Here is a 6,342-nt window from a genome sequence, read left to right as displayed (position 1 = left end):
TGGTTGCTAATATTTGAAGTAGGTATGTTTCCATCAGTACAAACTTCTCTTACCTATTCTTTAATAGTTTGTAAAATTTCTTTGCCAATTGAATCAAACAAAGGTTTGCACCATCATCCTCTCCATGAATAACAACTGTGAATTTGTCGGTGACAAGAGTTTTCTTGATGTACTCTTCTACATTCTGAATTCAGAGATCAAACAAAGATGATTAACCCACATTATAGTTATAATGAATAAAGCTTTGCACCATCTTCCTTTACATGAATAACAACTGTGAAGTTGTCTGTGACAAGATTTTCTTGATGTACTGAGTACATCAGGAAAAATCTTGTCACTGACTTCTACATTTCTGAATTCAGAGATCAAACAAAGATGATTAACCCACATGTAGTTAATGATTGGTAATACAAGATGTAAAATCTTGGATTACAGGAAACAAAAAATTTACCTCAATTTCAATGCATTTTGCACAAAAGGGAATAACTGAATTGTATATAACCATCATGTGAGTACCTACACTGCACTTTCAACTGGATCCCAAATATCCTGAGCAGAGCGTGCATCTAATTACCACCTTAGAAAGTTTTCTTTTGGATAACATAGTCATTAACATAGTTTAGTCATTAACATAGAATTAAAGAAATACTCTCACTTGGGAGCAGATTGTCAGTAAGCATCTTTGATTTTGACCTTCGGAACAGTTTTGATACCAAAGGTACCTTCCCACCGTTCAAAAGGAAAACATCATTGCCTGATTCATCACAGTGATCTGAATAAAGAAATATTGAAAACTCCTTTCAGAAAAGATTATCATACCACTTTTAAGACTTATTTTCTTAAACTACATGAACCAAACACTCAAGCCCTTGGGATTTCAATCACTCACCACTTTTTGTGAAGAAAGAGCTGACATCATATTCATCACAAGTAAGATGAGATTGCTCCAAAGCAATGCAATGTACTTCAACCTGTGAGTCTGCATGGTTTGAAAAATTTTGGTTAAATAGTGACATTTCCTTTTAATTCAATTGTAGTTAATTCATCAGAGGAAATCCTTAAATTAATTATCCATTAATTATCTCAGTTAACCCAGACAATCACACAACTTTTCACACACCTTGCAGTTGAAATCTCATGTAATACAAAATGGTTAACATAAAAAAAACCTTTCACCTTTAGGTATTTTATCTATCATTCATAGGAAAATACTCATCAGATACAAGAGCTTACTGTCAGTAAAACCCTGAGCATGATAGAATGTTATTGCGGCCTTAAATTTTTCACCACAAAGATAGTTACATTACAATTTACCTTTCTCAATGTCCTCTGTTGTTGGCCTAACCGCTGAAGACTTTCGTGGCCATTTGAACCATCAGGATTTCTAATCAAGAATAAAATCATTCAATCATTAATCAATGATCAGCCCATGTTGATTGAACTTCTTAACCACTGTCCACTGTCTTGATTTTTAAACAGGTTAACTGTCTATATTACTTATTCTATAGTAAACATTTTCCTTCTCATAAGTCTAGGATGACTGTTAATGAGCCCACTGATAATTTAGGTTATCCCAAGGAAAATCAACAGCCACCACTTGCCAAAGGACACTCCTACATCATCATTTGGCAAATGAAGGTAAAAATAAAATCAATAAATTTTAATGAATGAATATACAAAATTAAATAAATCAAAGGTTCTTTTATACCAAATGCAAGTTGAACTTTCTACTTCCAATCTTCTTTCCACTGGGCTCAGGTGATGATGGGGACTGGGGAGGTTGATCAACAGGGGGGTCAGAGCTTTCCTGAACAAGCACTATATGAAGAGGTCAAATGGTTGACAATTTGAATGTTTATTTTTACGCTTATTAGATATGTAAACATTCACAGAAAATTCCTTGATTATTCCCCATGATAAAACATCAACTATATTTCACTCATGGCGAGGTTTATACTGAGTCTACAAATGCATAATAATTGCAAATGACTCTTTCTTCAGCTTAACCCTATTTAACATGTTCCTTCTTCCTGTAATATTCACACATCATCTGGCAAACAGGTAGTGAGAATTCTCAAACTTATCTGGTAGAACTTTTTACCTTGATCTAATCAAATACTCATAACTAATTTACAAGGAAATGTGTAGCAGCTAATAGGGAGAATTAACCTTCAGATATTTAAGTTAAAGAGTTAAAACACTGGCAAATTTTACAAAAGTTAACTATCCTAAGTAATAACAGATTGAGAGAATATTCCAACTGGAATATACAAAAGGCTAACCGCAGCCCTTGGCTGAACTACTTGCAATAGAACATACTCATTAAACAGCAGTAATTACCTTCTTGACTGGGGGCATCAATTGCTGGGGAGGCCTTGTATTTCTCAGCTGGAATTGGAGTCCCTCCTCCAGGCTCAAAGACTGCATTAAGACAAAAAGCTAACTATCCTAAGTAAGAACAGATTGGGATAATAGTCCATTGAGGATACAAAAGGCTAATGGAAACCATGGCTGAACTTATTACAATAGAAAAAAACAGCAGTAATTACCTTCTTGACTGGGGACATGGACTGGAGTTCCTCCCTCAGGCTCACAGACTGCAGTAAGACTCTAACTTGGTGTCACTTCACTATAGGATGATGTCAAGATTCCAAACACATTTAAAGATGATGCACTTCTATTACCAAAATCTCTCTCTGACTGTTTACCCTGCTTGATACCCTTACAACAACGTCCCGCAGGCTTGATGTGGCTGCTTCTATTACGCTTCCAATGTAAAGGTCAAGCTGCTGTTCACTGATTTTTATTGACTCTCTAGAACTGGGAGTAGCATTCTGAAAGTAATACATCATTATAATTATTTCCTAGCAGAAAAACTGTGAAAGAGAAAAGTATAAATAAACTTCCCATTTGCTGTTATAATATTACTGACAATGATTAATTTAAAAAGGTATTTAAAAGTTATGATTGATTCTTTTGATACAAATTGTTCCTGAAGCACAGCATGCACTACACTTATTTGAAACCCCATTTGAAGCCAGCCAGTGTAGACATAATTCTATATTTAAACTCAAGAACCTGGTACTTAATAGGCTCCTAGCTTTAAGGCAGCTAATGCATCAAGTTTAAAATGAAAAAAGTTACATGTTTTTTACGTATTTAAAAGGAGAAAAGACACTTTAGAAAAGTAAAGTAGAAACTATTACCCTGGTCTTGATTCCTTTAGAGGTTCAAGTAGTTCATGTATGATATACACACTAAATCTTAATTCTTTAGAGTTCTGTCACAATATACAGACTGGTAAACCAAAAGCTGGTAAATCCTTATAGGTTCATCCATAGTAGACTCAAAGAGATTTGATAAACAGGGTTTGAAGATAAGGAGAATCTAGTGCACTTTAGACAAGGTTAGTTAGTTTCCAATTGGGAAATGTTGAAAATAAGCTAAAAAGTGCGCCATTTGTTAAAGAAGGTAGATTGTCGCATTTCTACGATAAAGAGACCCTCACCATATAAATTGAGTGTCCAGCAATCGACAAAGAAACGGCCGCCATACCAAAGTGAGCGTTTGAAGAAAACGAACGAGCAGCTGAAGATTGCTTTCCTCTCTATCGATCAGTTAGAGTTCTCCTTCACGTTTTTGGACAGAGATACTCTGTCTAATACTCTCCAATACCCTCCTTTCACAACGTCTGCCAGACGATCGATTGTGACTCGTTAGAAAAGTTCGCCATGTTTTAGCCTTAAATTTATTCCCTGCCCCTCCCCCGTAAAGACAGTGTTTTGACTCGTAACCAGGGTCCACGCCGTGCCCTGACACTTTTCTTTAGAAGATTCCTTTTAAGCAAAGTGTGGCGATCATCCCCAAAAATTGAAAAAGTTATTTCAAACAAAAAGAATAACGAATAAGATTAGCAATTCAGTATAAACAAAACCTCGCTAGTAAATAAGTCTTTCTCCAACCTGTAAGCGCGCTCAAAAATACCGTACTATTGCACGAATAGGAAAAAAACCCTTCTTTTTCAGAAATTCCATCTTGTAATGTTTTCCATAGTACTATGTTGGCTTGAAAATATTCCGTTTTGGGCCTACCCGCTGTCTGTACTTACCTGGTATCCTTTCCACCTGCTACACTCTGAGATTTTTGATAACTCTGCTCATGAATGAAGCGCGCGCATTTATTCTCATTTCACGCGTGAAAAGATCCACTTGCCGCGACAAAATCTTTCCGAATTCTCATTTTTCTTAACCACACGACACGCTGAAAGATCGAAACCTGATCATATTTCTTCTTACCATGCGCCAATTTGGACTACCAACAAGTCCACCCGGAGCGGTGCTATTCCGTCGATCTCTAAGACTGTTGTTGTTGTTGTTGTCATGGTTGTGTTGTCGCTTTATTCGTAAAATAGACGAATTTTGATTATCTAAGACCTGCGCATCTTGATGTAGCAGACTTTTATGTTTATTAGTTGGCGGTAGCTGTCAATAAGTAAGAATAGGATTTCCTTGCGCTTGCTTTGGTATCCGCTCTTTGGAGTTGTTTTGGTTCCCAACTCCGTTTTTTTTTCCATGCTCCGCGTTCATTTCAAACGGTGTCACTTTTCACTTGAGTTTTGGGGATATGAGTCCAATCGAAAAACAGTAGTGAAAACATTTGCGTGATGCAAAAGTAACATTACAAACACCGTGCAAAATGTTGATTGCATATATTATATATTATTATATATTATTTCTGCTTTAATATTACTTTTAATTAACCCTTTCCCATTATTCAGTTATTTATTATTGGCGTCAAATTTCCTAGCCTTTACATCTGGTCCTTCACTTCCTACGCTTTGTCTCTTCGCTTTCTCCTCCAACACATATGAATTCTTCTTTTTCTTCTCATTTAAATACAACTCAACTTTATGTATGCAGGAGCCCAAAGGCCTGGCACACGACAATTTCCGAATTTGTTCGACGAAATATGGCTAGGAGCTCATTTTAACCACCCCAAGTACAAAAATATTAACAATGAATAGTACTCACGTTGAGAGAATTCATCTCTTTGATTGCTTCCATCACTTTCTTGAATTTTCCTCCGAATGACTTATAAAGCGCCTAACTCCAACCAACGGAAAGTTATAAAGATGGGTTGTAATTTTCGCGCGTTATGATGACGTAACAGACGAGATAATAAACCAATCAACAGATTAGCAAGTAAACGTAACTTCTGCCTCGTTTTCAGGCGCCTTTGTACTGGTTTAGGAAAGCGCGGGAAACTGACCGAGTGCGCAGACTGCTGTATAGGAGGATATTGATAGATTTTAATAAACGTTCGCCCATTGACTGTCTAAGGCTCTAATTTACTCAAAGCGATTGCAAAAGCAACGGACAAGTCCAAGAAACGAGACTGAGAAAGATCGGGAGCTTATCAGGAAAAATAAAGTAGTGCGTCGTTCCGCAGGTAAACCAGTGTAGGGCTGTCGGTTGCTTTGGCCACCACGATGCGCTGACCACTGACCGCGAAATTTTAGCACAGACTTCTCGCAAATAAAGGATTCTGGATGGAAGAATGAGAAAGATCGGGAGCTTTTCAGGAAATGACGAAAACAGCGCGTCCTCCCGCAAGAAAACCAAGTCTACAAACAAGCTGTTTTGTCGTTAATGCTTAGTTTGCTTGCGAACATGTGAAAATGAGAGAAACATATGAGTGCTAAGTTCTGCTTCGTACGAAGCATAAAACCACTTGGCTATAAATTAACAAACATTCCTCGCCAAAAGTAAGATTCGCTCATCCGACCTGTAAATGATACAAAAGAGATGATATTAAATTTTTTACCACAAGCAGTGACCATTAAGTAATTTTTGGTCACAAGTTCATCACACAGTTTGAAGGACAGGCAATGGAAAGACAAAAAGTGACTAAACTGGATTGAAGCTTTGATATCACAACAAATTTTCGATATCAAAAAGCATGGAAATATATATAGGGCACCAGTTATGAACATCCATTTTCAGATGCTGGGAGTGAGTATGTAGCTTCCAAAAACTGGAGAGGTTTCTAGAAATTATTTCACTTTGGATATCATGGTCCATTTTACCTGATCCGTAAAACATTCTACGAGGTGGCTCTTCTTGTCCACTGACACAAATTGTCAATAAACAATGCAGGTAAACGTAGAGTTTAAAAATCTCAATTGGCCGGAGGCAAACCAATCGGCTATAGACAAAGTGCAGCCAAGGAGTTGAGCTCGAGCAATCGAGAACAAATCCAGTAAGTTGCAGGGTAAAGGACTTTAACCTGGAACCAAGTGCCTTAATCACTCGGGCACACAAGATCAACGCTGTTATTTCTGTG

At 37.0% G+C, this 6,342-nt stretch overlaps 1 long non-coding RNA gene across 3 annotated transcripts; it reads right to left on the bottom strand.

Moving 5' to 3' along the window:
- Positions 1–56: 56 nt before the first annotated feature.
- On the bottom strand, positions 57–3,766 carry LOC149034653 (uncharacterized). 3 transcript variants are annotated; one of them, XR_016183096.1, is made up of 7 exons: positions 3,509–3,766; positions 2,550–2,834; positions 2,341–2,421; positions 1,709–1,818; positions 1,315–1,384; positions 890–979; positions 57–772 (listed from the first exon to the last, which is right to left on the bottom strand). It is a non-coding gene; the product is annotated as an uncharacterized LOC149034653 (long non-coding RNA). The 3 variants fall into 3 exon arrangements; XR_016183097.1 differs by having other exon boundaries at positions 3,556–3,742; XR_016183098.1 differs by lacking the exons at positions 57–772; positions 890–979 and having other exon boundaries at positions 1,303–1,384; positions 3,556–3,753.
- Positions 3,767–6,342: the final 2,576 nt, after the last annotated feature.

The sequence above is a fragment of the Pocillopora damicornis genome, chromosome 14 (assembly GCF_964200805.1).
Source record: "Pocillopora damicornis chromosome 14, jaPocDami1.2, whole genome shotgun sequence".
Lineage (NCBI taxonomy): Eukaryota > Metazoa > Cnidaria > Anthozoa > Scleractinia > Pocilloporidae > Pocillopora > Pocillopora damicornis.
This window is presented reverse-complemented; position numbering and strand designations above follow the sequence as displayed.